This window comes from Somniosus microcephalus, chromosome 14 (assembly GCF_052327205.1).
Source record: "Somniosus microcephalus isolate GS21.2 chromosome 14, FLI_Smic_1.0, whole genome shotgun sequence".
Taxonomy (NCBI): domain Eukaryota; kingdom Metazoa; phylum Chordata; class Chondrichthyes; order Squaliformes; family Somniosidae; genus Somniosus; species Somniosus microcephalus.
The window spans coordinates 3,130,075-3,149,553 of NC_141000.1; the positions used below are offsets into that span (position 1 = coordinate 3,130,075).

The 19,479-nt window shown below is 44.7% G+C and overlaps 1 protein-coding gene across 5 annotated transcripts in view; it reads left to right on the forward strand.

The window, feature by feature from the left end:
* The window catches only part of mcf2la (mcf.2 cell line derived transforming sequence-like a), a 581,983-nt gene that overhangs the window by 360,752 nt on the left and 201,752 nt on the right, over positions 1 to 19,479 (forward strand). The window contains exons 1-2 of one of the 5 annotated variants that reach the window (XM_086006131.1): positions 10,268 to 10,537; positions 11,137 to 11,430. The exons of 1 other annotated variant lie outside the window; for it this stretch is intronic. The gene's annotated coding sequence lies outside the window, so the exon portion shown is untranslated. Of the gene's footprint in view, positions 1 to 10,267; positions 10,538 to 10,662; positions 11,431 to 19,479 lie in introns of those variants that run through there. 3 more of the 5 variants (XM_086006130.1, XM_086006129.1, XR_015080758.1) reach the window with 3 other exon arrangements.

Genomic DNA, 19,479 nt, shown 5'->3' on the forward strand with positions numbered 1-19,479 from the left:
GTTTCGTGCCCTTATATTCAATCTCATCGTGGTGTGCCCCTAGAAAGAGTGACCATCTTTGTAGTCGTTGCGCAGTCATCACCGGAACGCCCTTCTTCGGATTAAAAATGGAGACAAAGGGCTGGTGGTCAGTCAGCAAAGTGAACTTCTGCCCGTGCAGATAGTGATTGAACTTTTTCACTTCCCCACACTAGGCTGAGGGCCTCCCTGTCAATCTGGGCGCAGTTACGCTCGGCTGAGGTTAGTGATCGTGACGCAAAGGCTATTGGCCTCTCTGAGCTGTCCGGGAATTTGTGCGACAGCACCGCTCCAATGCCGTAGGGTGACGCATCACACGCCAACCGAATTGGTAGTGCTGGGTTGAAATGGGCCAATACCTCTTTCGATGTGATTAGTGTTTTGCTCTTCTGGAAAGCTCGTTTACATTCGTCACTCCATTTCCATGGCACCCCAGTTTGCAGTAGGGTGTTCAGTGGGTGTAGTATTGTAGACAAATTTGGCAAGAACTTACGGTAGTAGTTTACCAGCCCGAGGAACGACCTCAGTTGTAACACGTTTTCCGGTGCTGGAGCCTTGACTACTGCCTCAATCTTTTCTGGGGACTTATGTAACCCCTCTTTATCGATAACGTGGCCACAATACGAGATCTGTTTTTTTTAAAAACTCGCATTTGTGGCGGTTAGCTCGGAGCCCATATTCCTTCAATCTAGTGAGCACCTGCTCCAGGTTGGCGAGGTGATCACTGTCATTTTCGCCCGTGACCAGGATGTCGTCCAAATAACACTGGGTCCCTGGGATCCCTTGCAGGACTTGTTCCATTGCCCTTTGCCAAATAGCCGGAGCTGATGCTACCCCGAATACCAGCCGGTTGTATTGGTAGAGACCTTTATGGGTGTTGATTGTGAGGTATTTTTTTGATGCTTCTTCTACCTCCATTTGCAGATACACCTGGGCCAGATCAATCTTAGTGAAGCGCTTCCCTCCAGATAGCGAGGCGAAAATATCTTCAATCCGCGGAAGTGGACATTGTACGGTGTGAAGGACTGGGTTCACTGTTACCTCAATGTCCCCACAGATGCGAACCTTCCTTGGTTCCCCAGGCGTGCTGCTCAACGACTTTTTCATCACACGGACGATGGGCGTAGCCCACTCGCTCCAGTCTACCTTGGACAGTACTCCTGAACGTTCCAAACTCTCCAGCTCTGCTTCGATGGCTGGGCGGATCGCATAAGGTACCGGTCTGGCCTTAAAAAATTTTGGGCTTGCGTTTTCTTCAATTTTAATTGTTGCTGTCATGCCTTTTAGTGTTCTGAGTTCTTGCTGGAACACTTCTTGCGCGTCGGTTAGGATCTTTGACAGTCGCCCAGGTGTGACGTCGTCATCCTTTTTTCATTCTAGTCGTGTGTTGTTCTGCCGCAGCGATAGCACTTCTCTGTTCTGTATGACATTTCGTTTGTGCCATATTCTTGCGGTCTCTGTTGTATCTCTGCAGCGCCCCGTGCTGCTGCTTCATATGATACCGCAATGCTGAAAGTCTTTTCCAGCATAAGGTCCTTTTCAGATAAAAGCCGTTTCTGGGTTCCTTCACTTTGAAGCACACACACAAACTTGTCCCTTAAGGTATCTGCCAGTCCTGTTCCAAACTGGCAGTGTTTCGATAGTTTGCGCAGTTCTGTTAAATATTCAGCATTGCTTTCATCCTTATGCTGGTTCCGTTTGTGAAACTTGAATCTTTCTGCTATCAGCAGCGGTGTGGGGTTTAAATGTTCCTGTAGTATTGTCATTATGTCTCCAAAACTCTCTTCCACTGGCTTCGCTGGGGTTACTAGATTTCGTAATAAACCATATGTCTTTGCACCCATTAAGTTTAACAATACCAGCGCTTTCTTGTCATCTGGCACCTCATTTGTCTTGCAGTATACCTCTATTCGTTCGACATATGTCGTCCAATCTTCGACTTCATTGTCAAATGCGGTGATACTGCCACTCTTCGGCATTTTGGGTGTGGTTTAAAATGGCATCTCCCGCGCTTTCCTTCCTCCCCTGCTGCTGCCAATGAGTTTTCCGCGGGCCTTCCTACGCTGCTGCCAACGCTGCTCTCGGCGGGCGGTCCTTGTGGCAATGGCGGCGCCTCGCGGTTTTCTGCGCGTCTCTCTCCTCGGCGCTGCTCGGCCCCTGAACACCGGCTGCGCCCTGTGCGCTCTGCCCCCTCTCTCTCTCTCTCTCTCCCCCGTCGACGCTGCTCGGCTCTTTGCTGTGCCGCTCGGCCGCTGCGCACTACCTATTGCCAGCCCGTTTCGCTGGACCACCGCGACTGGAAAGCCAAGCCTGGCTCTCAACAGCCTCCCCCGCAATTCTCGAGTCGCTGCTGCTCTGATGGATGACTGGGCGGTTGCCCGTGGTCGACGCCCGTGTCTCTGGCCTTGACCTCCAATCTTCTGATCTCCAGGAACGAATCCCTGGGAGGTGATGCAGAGTTGCAGGTAGGATCGAATTTTTCTCGTCGCCAATGTTGTGTCCGTCAGTAATAAGACACAAGACTGCAGGAGAACGGTACAACAGGTGTTTACTCAACGTGGCTCACTCTGGAACTGATCTGTACAGATTACTACTCTGTGCTATATACAGGTGTGGTCACTGCCGGTACTGCAGTATACATGAGCTGTAAAAAGTAGTTCCCCCCTTAAAGGTATATACATTCTATATATACTTTACATCACCCTAGCCAAGACTGAATGTCGGACAAGCAGTCTGACAACAAAGAGACAGTGGAAAGGCCGAGAGAGGTGGTGAAGAATTAGAATTAGGTGTTGTCAGCGTACATGTAGAAGCTGACCCCATGTCTTTGGATAATGTTGCCAAAAGGCCGCATGTTAACGAGGAAGAGGAGTAAGCCAATGATACCAGAGGTAATAGTGTAAGGATGGGAAGAGAAGCCATTGCTGGAGATGTCCTGGCTATGATTGGATAGATAAGAGTGGAACCAAGCGAGCACAATCTAATTGAGCTGGTCAACGGAAGAGAAGCATTGGATGAGGATGGTGTGGCCTATGTCAAAGGCTGCAGAGAGGTCGAGGTGAACGAGGAGGGATAGTGTACCACAGTCAGTCATAGAAAATGTCAAATGTGATTTTGATTTTGATCATTTCCGTGCTGTGGCAGGAACGGTAACCTGATTGGAGAGATTGAAACATGGAGTTGTAGGAGAGATGGTAACTGATTTGGGAGACAACAACACATTCAAGGACTTTGGAGAGGAAAGGGCGAATGGAAATTTAGTGGTAGTTCTGCAAGGACAGAGGTCTAGGTTTTTTGAGAAGAGGGCGATGGTGGCTATTTGAGATGCAGGGGGACACTACTGATGTGAGGGAACCATTTACAATATTGGCTATGAAGGGAAGTTGAGTGGGCAACATTTAGTGGCAATGTGGTGAAGGGAGCAAGAGTTGGGTCACATGGACAAGATGAGCTCGGAGAGGACATGAGGAGGGGGGATAGGAGAGAAGAAAAATATGCGGGTTTTGGGCTTGGGCAGGAGGGAGCCTCGGGGGAGTTTGGCTGCTAGACAAGGGGAAGCGGAGAAGCAGCAGAATGAATGGATGGCAACAAATGTTTTCTGCCTTAGCGGGGGTGTGGTGCTGGCAGCTGCTTCTTGCCAGAGGTGGGGGGACTGGGTGTTTTCTTTCTTGTGGGGTGGGATACCGGGGATTGAGTTACAGGCTGGAGTCTAGTTGAGGGGTTCAAGAAGATTATATGGCTGATATGTTTAGCAGGCTGAAATCTCATTGACTGGTTCAGATGGTTTCTATATAAATAGCGGATTTACAGGAGTGTGATAAAAGTTGGAGTCTGATCGAGGGGTTTGGATGTTTTATAGAATAATGGACACAAGGGAGTCAATTTCAGGCTGGAATATAATCGAGGGGTTTGGGTGCGTTCTATTTCTCCTCTTCTATTCTGAAGTGATCTAGGCTGGAATCTGATCGAGGTTAGGATGGTTTTATATAGAGTAATAGGTCACCCAGGAGTGAGTTCCAGTCTGGATCAGTGGTTCAAATGGTTTATATTGAGATTCTCAATAGCCCTGATTGAGTTAAACCTTCAATTTAATGTTATGGTTCAGGTGGTTTATATATAGAAACTAATGGATACTCTGGAGTGTGCTGCAAACTGGAATCTGATCACAAGTTGTCTCGGTTTTACCCTCGAAATTGGCATGACACCTAGTCCTCCACATATATATGGAAGTCGTCCAAATCAAAAGACGATGTTGTAGGCACCAAAGCAATCCAGTTACTTTGCCATGCTGTAACTTCGTGAGTGGCCGAGTCCAGTTGTCACTGGACTACTAATCCAGAGGCCTGGACTAATAATCCTGAAACACAAGTTCAAATCCCACCATGGCAGCTGGGGAATTTAAATCCACCTAATTAAAGAAATCTGGAATAAAAAGCTAGTATCAGTAATGGTGACCACGAAACTACCAGATTGTTGTAAAAACCCATCTGGTTCACTAATGCTGTCCTTGCTTGTTCTGGCCTATGTGGCTCCGCACAAGTCCCACAGTTGTCAAGAAGGTGGCTCACCACCACCCTAATTAGGAATTAGGGATGGGCAATAAATGCCAGCGACGCCCACATCCCATGAATGAATAAAAAAAAGATGGCATAAGTCACAGGGCAGGTGATGAAGTCTGTGAACACTTGAGACCTGAGAGGTTTCCTCAACTCTCCTCTCTCAGCCACTTCTATTCAGCCTCTTTGGCTCCTTGACACAGCTCAGCCACCACAAACTTCAATGTAAAGAAGCACAGAAGCAATCTTAATATTGGCCATCCAGGGGCAGGAAGTGGCTGAAGATCGTCTGTAAGGGGGGAATTTTAAAAAAATGAAAAGCTACTACAAATTACAGTTGAATATTTATAAAAAGCTCAAAACTCTTCTGACTGATGGACCTTTACCAAGATGTCTGTGTCACCAGAGGATGAGAAAATAAGAGTGCTCTGCAGAGCCATCCTGTGGCCAGAGCATGGAGCTACAGTATCACAGATTGTCAGACTCACATAACATCAGGTTATATCTGTCAGGAAAGACTGAACAGGCTGGGACTCTTTTCTCTGGAGAGTTTACCTGATGGAGGTCTTTAAAATTATGAAGGGGTTTGATAGAGTAGGTGTAGAGATGTTTCCACTTGTGGGGGGAGTCCAAAATTAGGGGTCATAAATATAAGATAATCACTAAAACCCAATTGGGAATTCAGAAGAAACTTCTTCACTGAGTGCTGAGAATGTGGAACTCACTACCACATGGAGTAGTTGAGGTGAATAGCATAGACGCATTTAAGGGGAAGCCAAATAAGTACATGATGAGAAAGGAATAGAAGGATATGCTGATCGGGTTAGATGAAGAGGGGTGGCAGAAGGCTAGTGTGGAGCAGAAACACCAGCACAGACCAAATGGCCTGTTTCTGTGCTGTAAATTCTGCAGTTCTATGTTACATTGGAAAGTCCAATTAAGTCAGTGTTATCATGAAGATTTACAATGGATTTTTCAATGGAATGTGGTAGGACATAGCAAATTTAATCCTGTGGAGTTGCACACAAATTCGAGAAAATGATCACTCTCTTACATACCTTTGCTGTCTTCTTGCTGTTTCTCCTCTTCTGCTTTTGTCTCTCTTCTCTTGCTCCTCCCGCCCCTTAACTATTCCTTTTGTTTCTTATTGTCTTCTGCTTCTCTAGATCTTTTTCCTTTCAAGTGTGGAGATGGTAATATGGTGTGTGGCAAAAAAAACTGCAGCCTGCATTTGGGGTGGTAGTTGTGGGGAATATGTGGCCCTAAGCGGCGCCCTCCCCATGCCCTCCCTAATTGCTTGGCTGTCTCGCTCCCATCGTATCCCCTTCCCCTTTACCTTCCTACTACCCATTTCCATCCCCTACCCTTACCTCATCCCCTTTCACTTACCTGTGCAGCCATTGAATATTCCCCTCCCCTCCCCCTTGTTCCACTTGATTCACCTCCATCTCATTAACCCTACGTCCATTCCCCTTCTCTCCTCCCAAGGGTGGGTGGCAAGTGTCAGAGGTGTCTCACTCCCAAACAGTTTCCGCCTCTCCATGTACTCTCTGTTCCTATTTGTTTTCCTCAAAATTAAATTTGTTTTTAAAATGAGTGAAATCAAATTAGAATGAGGAATGCCTGTTTACCTTTCTGTTTTTGTCTTTGACTGTCTCTGTCTCGCATAGATATTGCAGTCAATTTTAACTCTGAGTTTTGTTGGGTGGGGTGACTAGTAGGTTGACATTTCAGGCCAGGGTTTTTAAACTCCTGAGCCTTGTCTACATGTTGCCGGTCAGCTGCCCATCCGAAAAGGGCGGAAAGCGGGAACGGAAATGCGGGTGGCTGACCCCAGAGGAAGGCTTGACAGCAAGAAGGTAACTCCTGGGGAGGGGGGCTGCAGGATAGTCTAGTGGGAGGAAAGGTGGGGGGGGGCGGTGGAGTCCAAGACATGGGAGGCCCTGACTTATGGGGCTCGGAGGAGCTCTCCCATACCTTTTGGCCCTACAAAGGATAGATTTCCACATACCTTGGAGGGATTCTTTGTCTTCCCGACAGCTTCTGACCTGCTGTTACCTGGCTGGAAAGCTCTGGCATCCTTCCCGCTCAAGCCCAAGTTAAAATCCAGTGATTTGCATAAATTGACAAGGTTCCTGCCAGCTTCTGATGGGTCCCTCCGCCACTGAACTGCAGTGAGCAGTTAAAATGGCGGCCAGTGGAAATGGTGGGCTAAATTGCACCCTTTTACAAATTAGAATCACTACCTCACAGGCGTAAGTGCTTCGCTTTGACTTTTTAAAAACTGTTAACAAAATACAGGTGAGATAATCAGTTGGTTTCAAAATTCAACTTTATTTTTGAAGATTAAAGTAACATTAAATGAAGAAAGACACACATTTGCTCTCCCTTGCCCCTTTCTCTCTCCGCTCCTGTTTTTAAAAAAAACCTCTTGCTCAAATTTACCTCAAAACTTTATAAATGTGTCTTTTTTAAATTATTTCAAGAAAAATCACTGAGTGGAAAGTGTTTGAGCAATAGAACTGTTCTTCCAGGATTATCATTCTTTCATATGGTGGTAGCAAAGCAAATCCGATGTCAATAACTGAGTCCGTTATCCAGGCCAAAGCTTCTGGTGTAACAGCGTGGATACCTTGTAGGCTGCCTGCGAGTTTCCTCAGGGCCGTGTTCAATGATGTGCTCCAGGGTTTGACCAGGAGCTCCACAGTCGTATGATGAGGATGCTTTAATCTTCTATCTATGGAGACGGTGGCAGCATCTACCATGACCGGTTCAGAGGCGGTTGATGGTTGTCCACTGTTTGCGAGGAAGGTTTGATCCTTCAGGTTGCACTGTGGGGTCCTTGAAGGAATCCATTCTGTATATCACAGTTCTTCCAAGCATTTCGCCATCGGTCATCAAGGCTGAGGGGAGATTGCTGAAGGGCTTCGACGACGGTCCACAATGGCCTTCTAGATTTGAGAGGGGTTGACGGCAGGTTGTTCAAGTCGGCCTGGATCGGTGTGTCTTTGCTGGTGTAGCGGTTGTATTCTCTGGCGACTGCTTATTTGCGGTGTAGGTGTGGTGGTGTGATGTTTGCAAGCGGGGCAGCCTAGGTGCTGGTGTCGATAAAAGCGTACTGGTGATAATTCTCATAGTAGAATTCAACTGGACATCAACGGATTTGACATGCGGATTTGATAGTGGCCCTATCTGCTGGGACCAAGTGGTAGCTTTAACAACGCACATCAAAGCAGACTTCCAGCGCCAGCTCAAGACTGCCATAGCACTCGTGGATCTGTCAGTGGTGTATGACACAGTATGGAAGCATGGGCTGCTTTTCCAGCTCTCCACCATTTTACCCTGTAGGACAATGATCCATCTTCTCAACTCCATGCTTGGCAATCGATGCTGCCGTGTGTACTCTGGCACCCAGAAGAGCAGATATAGGACTGACTCCCACAGGCACCCATGTTATTCATCGTTTACACCAGTGACCTGCCTGAAACAGAGTCCCGCAAGTTCGTACATGCTGATGACATTGCCTTGGCCACGCAAAACATGAATCTGTTCATCACCGAGGAGACCCTGACCAGTAATTTAGAGGAAGGAGGCCTACTTCCGCTGATGGTGACTTCGGCCAAACCCGTAAAAGACCGTCACCTCGACATTCTACCTCAACACCCATCAAGCAAACCAAACTTTGAAAATGTCCTTTTGTGGTGCAGAGGTAAACCATGCCAAAATACCCACCTATTTAGGAGTCACACTTGATCGCACCATCATATAGACAGCATTTCCAGAATGTTGGGATGAAACTAAAGAGTAGGGTCAACTTGATCTAGAAACTCGCTGGATCCACATGGGGAGCAGACGCTCAACCCTCTGTACGGCAGCACTCGCCCTGGTGCACTCTACAGCGGAGTACTGCTCTCCGGCATGGCTCAAGTCTGCATGTCTATCAAGATTGAACAGTACTGACGCATCCTGGGAAATTAGATCACCACACATGCTCAGACTGCATAACCTAAATTCAGCCTTTGGAGTCGCACTCTAGGCAAAAATATCAAGTTTAAACCCAGGCTTTTGGTGGCGGTTGAGGCCTTCAAGTATAAAACTGTAGTGAAGGGATTAAAAACACAAGACAATTCAATGGGTAAATGTTTCATGCTATTGTCAAATATGTATTTTGTACACATTTATGCATTAATGTACAGAGTAACAGTCAGCAAATTCAACTTACTTAATCTCCCTTCTTTCCTTGAAAAATGGGGGGTGTAAAAAACCTGTGCTCTGTCCATTACACAGGCTGACTTACTTGTTTTGACATTCCGTTGCAGGGATGAGTACCAGCAGCAGCTGAGTCGAGGCTGCCGACTTAAAAAAAAAATGTAATTTGCACAGAGGTCACAGACCACCTGGTCTGAGGGCCAGCAATGCTGGCTGAGAATGGGCTGCTGCAGTGCCGAATACCAGTGTAAACAGGTCACCAACTCAAAACGTTAGTCAATACATTTAACAATGTCCAAGAACAACCCTGTGAAATTGGTTAAATGCCTTTAAACAGCGAGGGATCAGGCGAGGTATGAGAGGCAGAGTGAGTGGAATGAGAGATGCAATTCTCAGTAAAAAGACAGGAATGCCTAAAGGCAAGGAATATCATTGGTAATATTTAATATAAAATAAAGGCCAACATTTAAAAGTTGAAATTCAAAACCCACTTATCTGCCAGGTAAAATCATTTATTTAAAAAAAATCAAGCTGGTGTCTGAGTGGGAGAAACAGCTCAGGAATTTGCTTCACAAAGCCATCCAGTGGTTTAATTGTGCAATTACAAGTTGACATATTTACATAGGCAAAGCCCATTCTAAATGTGGACAGAGGAATTTATAATGGGGAAAAAGTTGACACAAAATTGTGACAAATACATAACAGTGATGCAGACAGGAAGTGCATGTCGGTGTAAGATTCTTAATAAAATATAGGTAGATTGGATGAGTTTGTGACAAAAAAAATGTAAAAGGACAGGGAAGTAAGATTAGAACAGATAGCTTCAGTTACAGAGCGATCACTGCCACAGGCACGAAGGATCGATTTCTGTGCTGAAATTTCTGTTTCTATAATCAGTGGTTTCCATATCTGACATGGGCTATTGAAGCTGTGATATCTTTAATGTTAGTCTGGAACAAATTGCTCTTTGACCTTGACCTGCAGAGTATTTGTTGCTGACTGTAGATATGCACAGTGCGCTCAATGACAAAAGGGCTGCCCTGGGAAAAATCCTTCTGGGAGCTCAGCATTCTGTTATGTTGACAGAAGCAAAACCCTGTGGATGCTGGAAATCGGAACTAAATCTGTTATGTTGAAGCATGCTGCGGGATTGTGCTGTGATAAACTCCCTCCAGTAATTGGTGTCACGAGAGATTTGAGTAATTATGAGCCTGAACCCTTCTAGTAATGTGATTTCTGCAAATCTCTCATCAGACAGAATGTCATTATGTATGTCTAATTAAAAATGCACTGCTGCCTAATAATATATAATTAAACTGCTGCTCCTAAAACGAACCCGCTTCTGTGTGAAAGTCTGAAGCAACAAAGTGAGTATTCTCGGTTCCTTCCTTCCTTCCTCCCTCTCTCCGGTGTTGAAGTTTATTTTGATGAACAGACCCTTTCCCATACTCCAAGCAGTATCTTTGATGAAAGAAACCAGAAGGTGTGCTTTCTGAAACTGGAGCTGACATCTTAAGTGGAACTAAAACCTCAAGCTTCAGTGTTGAAGTGCTCGTATAACATTGCTTTGTCCTGATTTGCTGACTGGATGCACATTGTTTTTATAGCAAGAAATGGGCAGTAGAACGTGAATCAGCAATATACTGAAGCATAGCTCCGTGCTGATTTGCGCAGTTCATTAAATAACTGTCGTGTAGAGGTGCACCATTCCTGTATACTGCTGAGACTTGGATGCTGCAGCATGGTGAGTCATGGTAAGTGGAAATGCATAATCGACTCAAAACCATTTAATGATGCAGAAGTACTGGTAAACAAGATGTCTAGCTCTCAGCTGGGAGCATTGTTTAGTTTCTGTTTGTGTTGCAAATCATCTCTTGCTTATCTATACATTCAGCATTACCATTTGATTTAAGTCCTTGTATCTCAAGAAACATATTTATATAATCCATTAAATCTGGATTCTTTTTCTCTTAGTGAGGTCTAAGCGTTCTGCAGTTGTGAACCATACAGAGTATTTGAAGATACCACATTCCTTCTAATAACTGAAGGGACAGGAAACCGAAGCTGATTTTTTTTTGTGATAAACTTCATGGAGAAAAAGAATGATTCACTTATGGGATTTAGTGAACTCCGTCACTACATACTGCGAACTGTTAAGAATTCTTGCACTGCCACACACTTTGACGTGCAGCATCTAGGACAAATGTAAATAGTACAAAAGCTTCCGCCTCCACTGACTGACAAAAAGGAATCATGGTTATCTGCTCTGCAGAATGCCATTTGCTTGCAGGAAGGAGATTTGCACTAATCGCACCGGTGGTCCAGGATTTACTCTACTTTTCTTCGATTACAGATTTGTCCTTGAAAGCTGTCCTCTATTCGGATTATCTCAGAAGATCTTTGCTTCTGCAGGCCAGTCTCTTGTGACACAGATGAAGATCATTTAATAAAGAACTTACACAAATGTTGCTGCGGGGACTTCTCAGTATGATGCGTGCATGTCTCTAAGAATTCTTGAAGGAAGGACACAAAGCTTACTACAAGAACTTCACCACAATCGGCCTAATCCTTTATAACGTGACCTCGGCAGTGCTCCGCTCACTTCCAAAGACGAACACGAAGGGACACAAAAAAGGAAAATGGTCTGGTGAGCTCTTCATTCAAATTACATAAAGTTTATCTGGAATAACAGTAGCTGTCGTTTGTGTTTGATTTCTCTCTGCCCATCTCCTAATCCCAGTCTCATGCTGTTATCCCTGAGTGTTCATTATCTGTATGATTGAGTCTGCCTTTCTAACAATACAATCATGTCAATATCCCGATGGAGACTATCCTTAACCCCTACAGCGAAGCATTCAAAATGTTGTCCTAAATGTTATCTTTTAATGTTGTGCTTGTCTCATGCAGTCTGATAGGACACTGACATCATTCTATAAGCATAGGTCCATTCAGCATTAACGCCTTTGAGCTACAGGCTTAAGGATTTAAGTAAAAGGTATTTTGACAGTAGCAGACATGTCAGTTTAAGAAACTTCAAGAACTTGGTAACTTAAGAATCATATAATGTATCCGTAGATTGTTGCATTTTGTTTGTGGATCATGATGATCAAACCATTTAGCTCTCACTCACCAAGAAAAGCAGTAACAATGGAGTGAGCTGGACAATGTTCTGAAGATCCATTTTAAATCTTTTGGGCTGTGATCGTGACTTAGAATAGTTTGTGTCATTGGCCTCGAGTGTGTGTGGTCAATGGAGTTGTGAAAATCACAAACTGCTGGAAATTCATTGCAGGTCTGTCCACATCTAAAAACCAAGAAAAATCATTCCTGTTTTTAATGGACAGTTACTCAGAACTGGAGGCTCGAGTTAAGTCTTTCTGCTTTGGAATATTGATATTTTCTGATATAGAACACTATATAGATTTGTAATTTGCCTCTGCATGTGTTTTAATGCAATGGCAGTGAAAAGGAATGTGATTGTTAAAAGATAGATGACGAAAAAACAAATAGTTTATACAAATAGTAAGTAGTTTATACTTTAATGTGTCGCATAAAATCAACATGAATGTTTAAAGGAAAGTAAACCTGATACTTTGAAATCACCGGGGGATATTGAAATTAATAGATGTTGTATGCATCTGTGAGTAAATATTATTGGTATTTTTTAATGTTCAGCTTTCAAGGTGACAGTGCTTTATACAGCAGTAATCACGCCACATAGTCTATACGAAGAACGAAGGGGATACTGGTTAAGCCTGCAGTGTGTGTGCTGCACGCATGTCTGTGTGTAAGCAGAGTTCATTTATTGAACGTGTGTGTAAGTAATTAATTTACTGCTATTAGTCACTGCAGAGTGCATGTGTGGATGAAAGTCGAAACTTCATTTATTGCTGTACGTTACTTTAATAGTGTGTGTGCAAGAACTGTCATTTGCCCTAACTGCAGAATGTGTGTGTAAGTATGAAGTTAATTTAGTAGAACATCATTCACTGCAGTCATGTGTGTGTAAGTAGTGAATTCAGTTACTGCACTGCCATCACTGCCGTGTGTATATGTTTGTGTGGTAAATGAACTCTCTACTTACACAATCATCATTGCAGTGTGCAAATAGAGAGTTCATTTATTGCACTATCCTCACAGTGTTGATTATAAAGATGTGGTCCATCCCATTGTATAGATGTGATACCACTTGTAAAATGAAGGAGATTCCCCTCTTTATGATTTATTTGTTGGTGGAACAGCAGACAATCTGGGCTCATAAGGTAGCACCGCAGGAGATCTAGAGGCTCGTACCATTCAGCCACCGGTATAGCCTCAAAAGATCATTCCTCAATACACCTATGCAGTTATGCGTGAGGTGGCCGCTCTGTTCTGTTGATGTATGATAAAGTTCCTGGAGCTGCTGCTCACTCTGATATGTTCTGCATTGCAGAGAAGGTCTCTTGTACTGCTACAAGAAATGACATTGGACTCTGCCACCACCCTTATCTTGCACATCTTGGAGTCTTTTCATGGAGATAATTGTACAAATGCTCAGCAGCCAGGGTCTGACACCCTCTATGCCTCTTCAAATGCAACGTGCTACACCTCCAATATGTTGTCCCTTGGCTTCCTTGTAAGTTGAGAATCACTTAGTGTCAATTCCTCTCAGATACTCAGTATCTGTATCGACCCAAGTTGACGTATCTGGGCGAGTGAGTGCAAGTGATAGGGCAGGCTGTAATTAGTGGGGTACCGCAAAGATCAGCTATTCACAATCTACATCAATAATTTGGATGAGGGGACCAAATGTAATATATCCAAGTTTGCTGCTGATACAAAGCTGGGTGGGAATGTAAGTTGTGAGAAGGATGCAAGGAGGCTTCAAGGGGATATGTTTAGGCTAAGTGAGTGGGCAAGAACATGGCAAATGGAATATAATGTGGAGAAATGTGAAGTTATCCACTTTGGTAGGAAAAATAGAAAAGCAGAGAATTTTTTAAATGGAGAGAGATTGGGAAATGTTGGAGTTCAGAGGGACCTGGGTGTCCTTGTACACGAATCACTGAAAGTTAACATGTAGGTACAGCAAGCAATTAGGAAAGCAAATGGGATGTTGGCCTTTATTACAAGAGGATTTGAGTATAAGAGTAACGACGTCTTACTGCAATTATATAGGGCCCTGGTGAGACCACACCTGGAGTATTGTGTACAGTTTTGGTCTCCTTACCAAAGGAAGGATATACTTGTCATAGATGGAGTGCAACGAAGGTTCACCAGACTGGTTCCTGGGATGGGGGGATTGTCCTATGAGGAGAGATTGAGTAGACTAGGCCTATATTCTCTAGAGTTTAGAAGAATGAGAGGTGATCTCATTGAAACATACAAAATTCTTACAGGGCTTGACAGGGTAGACAAAGGGAGGATGTTTCCCCTGGCTGGGGAGTCTAGAACCAGGGGCCACAGTCTCAGAATAAAGATTTGGCCATTTAGGATTGAGATGAGGAGAAATTTCTTCACTCAGGGTGGTGAATCTTTGGAATTCTCTACCCCAAAGGGCTGTGGAGGCTCAGTCATTGAGTATATTCAAGGTGTAGAGATGCCGGTGTTGGACTGAGGTGGACAAATGTAAGAAGTCACACAACACCAGGTTATAGTCCAACAGCTTATTTGAAATCACAAGCTTTCGGAGCGCTGCTCCTTTGTCAGGTGAAGTGGAGAAATGCATAAAGACACAGCTTATATAGTCAGAGAATCATGTCAGATGTTTACAGGTAATCTTTCCAACTGCCATTTATCACACCTTGGCAGAGAGATAATCACAGCAATCAAAGGTGTGAATGGTGGCCAAACAGGTCAGTCAGGAAAACATTACATCAAAGAACAATGAGGTGGGGTCACAAGGGGTCAAATGTTGCAGATGCTGGGGTCTGTATGAAAAACAAAAAAACACAAAAAACATTTTTTTTGCTGGCAATCACAGCAGGTCCGGCCGCATCTGTGTAGAGAGAACAAGCCAACGACAACTCGAGTCTGGATGACCCTACGTCAGGTAGGGTTACATGTAGCGTGACATGAACCCAAGATCCCGGTTGAGGCCGTCCTCATGGGTGCGGAACTTGGCTATCAGTTTTTGCTCGACGATTTTGCGTTGTGTGTCTCGAAGGCCGCCTTGGAGAATGCTTACCCGAAGATCGGAGGCTGAATGTCCTTGACTGCTGAAGTGTTCCCCGACTGGGAGGGAACACTCCTGCCTGGCGATTGTTGCGCGGTGTCCGTTCATCCGTTGTCGCAGTGTCTGCATGGTCTCGCCGATGTACCATGCTCCGGGGCATCCTTTCCTGCAACGTATGAGGTAGACAACGTTGGCCGAGTCACATGAGTATGTACCATGTACCTGGTGGGTGGTGTCCTCACGTGTGATGATGGTATCTGTGTTGATGATCTGGCATGTCTTGCAGAGGTTGCTGTGGCAGGGTTGTGTGGTGTCGTGGTTGCTGTTCTCCTGAAAGCTGGGTAATTTGCTGCGAACGATGGTCTGTTTGAGGTTAGGCGGCTGTTTGAAGGCGAGTAGTGGAGGCGTGGGGATGGCCTTAGCGAGGTGTTCATCGTCATCGATGACATGTTGAAGGCTGCGAAGAACATGGCGTAGTTTCTCCGCTCTGGGGAAGTACTGGACGACGAAGGGTACTCTGTTGGTTGTGTCCCGTGTTTGTCTTCTGAGGAGGTCTATGCGATTTTTCACTGTGGCCTGTCGGAACTGTCGATCAATGAGTCGAGCGTCCTATCCCGTTCTTACGAGGGCGTCTTTCAGCGGCTGTAGGTGTCCATCGCGTTCAAGACAGAGATCAATAGATTTTTGATTATTAAGGGAATTAAGGGATATGGGGATAGTGCAGGAAAGTGGAGATGAGGTAGAATGGCTGACTCCTGCTGGAGTATGCCAATTTCCAGCTGGATCTCTCTGTCTCTCTCTTCTCTCCATTGTTCTGCCTTCTGTGAAGATAAGAAGAATGAGTAATGCAATGAGTTTCCTGCTGTCCACTTTTCTTTTGGGCTCGTGTAAGGGCCTCCGAGTACGAGCATCAAAATAGAAAAATTGTTTGTGATCTTTGACCATTGGCATTTAGTCAACAGAAGCCACTTGTGGCCGCAGGTATCCCCTGCACAGTGCTGCTGACATTAATTAGGTCAACTATCTCCTGCCAAGCTCTCTGACACAACCTTTGGCTGACCTGATGGCCATCATGTGGAGCTAAACTTGCTGAAGTAATATTTTGGCTCCTTCCTCCTGGAAGTAGGTGCCCTGCTCCCTGACAATGGCCTGGAATTTGCAGTGGGTAATAAGAGCGAACGAACAGCGTTTGCTGTTATTACCCCTTTGAAACTGACCACAACTTCATCCCATCACCTCCTTGTGCCCTCTCCAAGCTCATCTTTGTCAGGTGTTGGTCTCATTCTCACTAAACTGCTGACCACTCAACTTCCCTTCCCAGCACCCATATTAGCTGACTTTGTAAATGGTTCCATCCCCTCAAGCACTGTTCCCCTCTCTTTCAAAACCACCAACAACCACCTCCTCAAAAAAAAAAAAAAAAAACTAGCCTCAAATCCTGTGTCCTATCGCCCATCTCCAACCTTCTTTTGCTCTTCAAAGTCCTTGAAGCTTTTTTCGCATCCCAAATCCACAACTCCATATCTGAATCTCTTGTATTAGCCTTCCGCCCTGTCGCAGCACTGAAACTGCCTTAACCAAAGACACAAATGAAATCCTCCGTGACTGACTGTGGCATATTATCACTCCCTTTCCTCCATGACCTCGCTACAGCCACTGAAAAGATCGACCACATCATCCTCCACCAATGCCCCTCTTCCATTGTCTTGTTTGGTGGGACCACCATTGCTTGGCTCTGCTGTTATCTACCCAGTCGTAACCAGAGCATCTTCAGCTTTTCTGCCCCCTTTTTCATTACCTCCAGAGTCCTCAAGGATCTATCCTTGCCTCCCTGCATTTCCTCATCTACATGTTGCCTATGGTTTTAGTGGTCTTGCCGCTCCTTATCTCCAATAACCCCATTCCCCAAACCCTGAGTTCCTCTGATCCTGGCCTCTTGTGCATCCCCCTTGTCCCTTTGCCTCATTATTGGCAGCCATGCTTTCATTTGTCTAAGCCCCATGTTCTGGAATTCCCTTCCGAAACCCCTCTGCTTATTCACATTCCTCTCCTTTAAGAACCTACTTAAACTCCACCTCTTTGACCAAGCTTTTGGTCACCTCTCCAACTATTTCTTTCTTATGCTTGGTGTCCATTTTATTCTGATGGAGCCTTTGTGAAGTGCCTTGGGATGGTTTTCTATGTTTATGGTGCAGTATAAATGCAAATTGTTGTTGCTGTTCTCCTAACAACCACTAGTGTAAACAAAATTCACCTAACCTCTTCCTTTGTCCTTTTGATGATTTTAAAGTTGTGCCATTTAGTTACTGATTCACTGACTAGTGGAAATACTTCGCCTCGATTTTTGTTTTATCAAAACCCTTCATAATTAAGAACATTTGTATTGAATCTTGTAACCTTTTTTCTTCTAATGAAAAGAGCCCGTTTCTTTAGTCTCCCCTCATTCTTGGTGTCATAGTAAATCGCTCCGTGGCCTTGACATCCTTCCTACAGTAAGGCACCCAAAACAGGACACAATATCCTAACTGCAGCCTAACTCATGGTTTGTCGAGGTTTAGCATTACCGCTTTGCTTTTGTACTTTGTCCCCTATTTAAAACCTAGGATACTATATCTTTTTTTCTGGCTTTATCAACTTGTCTTCTACCTTTTTAAGATTTGTGTATCTGAGCTGCTGGGTCTCTGCTCCTCTATTGAAGATTTACCAATGAGTGTACATTTCCTCTGATTCTGCCTCCCAAAATACACCCTCCCATATCTCCAGTAAATGCAATCTGACATGTATCTGTCCAATCTACTAACCCATCACGTCCTCCTGAAGTAATTCACAATCCTCTTCACAGTTAACCACAATCCCTATTTTTGTGTCATCTGCAAATTGATATTGTGCCCATACCCAAGTCTAGGCCATTTATTTATATTTTGAGACGAGCAATGGTCCCACCAATGTCCCCTGACAAATACATAGGAACAGGAGGAGGCCATTCAGCCCTTGAGCCTGTTCGGCCATTCAATTAGATCATGGCTGATCTGTACCTCAATTCCATTTACCTGCCTTGGTGCTATATCCCTTAAATTGACCTAGCTTCAACAACTTTTTGGGGGAGAGAGTTCCAGATTTCCACTGCCCTTTGTGTGAAGAAATGCTTCCTGACATCACCCTGAACGGTCTGAGGTTATGCCCCCTTGTTCTGGACTTCCCCCATCAGATGAAATGGTTTATTTCTATCTACCCTATCAAATCCTTTAATCACCTTAAACATCTCAATTAGATTACCTCTTAATCTCATGTATTTGAGGGATTACAAGCCTATTCGATGCAACTTTTGAGTACACATTTGGGTACAAATACACAGATCACTAAAAGTTGTGATGCAGGTCAATAAGGCCATAACTAAAGCAAACCAAGCATTAGGGTTTATTTCTAGAGGGATAGAATTGAAAAGTAGAGAAGTTATGCTAAACCTGTATCGAACCTTTGTTGGACCACGCTTGAGTACTGTGCCTCTCTCAGGCAATCCCTCGGAACCGAGGATGACTTGCTTCCACACTAAAAATGAGTTCTCAGGTGACTGATGAGTCCAATGCGGGACCTACAGTCTCTGTCACAGGTGGGGCAGACGGTGGTTGAAGGGGTAGGTGGGTGGGGTACTTGGGTTGCCGTGCGCTCCTTCCGCTGTTTGCGCTTGGCTTCCGCTTACTCCCGGCGAAGAGACTCGGTGTTCGGCGCCTTCCCAATGCTTCTCCTCCACTTTGTGCGGTCTTGGGCCAGGGATTCCCAGGTGTCGGTGGAGATGTTGTACTTTTTCAAGGAGGCTTTGAGGGTGTCCTTGAAGTGTTTCCTCTGCCCACCTGGGGCTCTCTCGCAGTATCGGAGTTCCGAGTCTGGATTTAACAAGATCCATGAAAATTCCCAGAACTTTGGAGGCAAATTCTAGCTGAATAGTGTCCTGTTATGTTTCCCTGTGATTTATCAACTTTCTGAATATTTATAAACTTAATGTGTAAATATGCTGATTGAACAGCATTTAGAAGCGCAGACCACCTAGATGCTCCTGCTTAGCTGCAGAATTAATTTCATGTATCATTTCAGTTTGACCGATCTTGAAAAAAAATTAATGTATGACTCCAAATGATTACCAATCAAGTTAGTGCCCAGAGAAACATGTGAGTATTTGATTTTGCTGTCTATTTTTATACTCCCTTTATTAAAATGAATTAACATAATCTGATCTGCCTGAATTTCCGAAAGAATAAATACTTGCATCCTGTTGTGGTTGTGAAGGAGAAATTAAATAGGGTGGTTTTCAGAATGCAAGAGTACAGGCAGTAAATCTGGACATTGCTAGGGCTCTTGTCATGTATTTGCTTGCTCGCTCTCTCTTTCTCCTCTCCCCTCCATGTGTATCTGCTCTCTCTCTCTCTCTCTCTCTCTCTCTCCCCTCCCTGTGTATCTGCTCTCTCTCTCTCTCTCTTCCCTCCCCTCCCTGTGTATCTGCTCTCTCTCTCTCCCCTCCCTGTGTATCTGCTCTCTCTCTCTCTC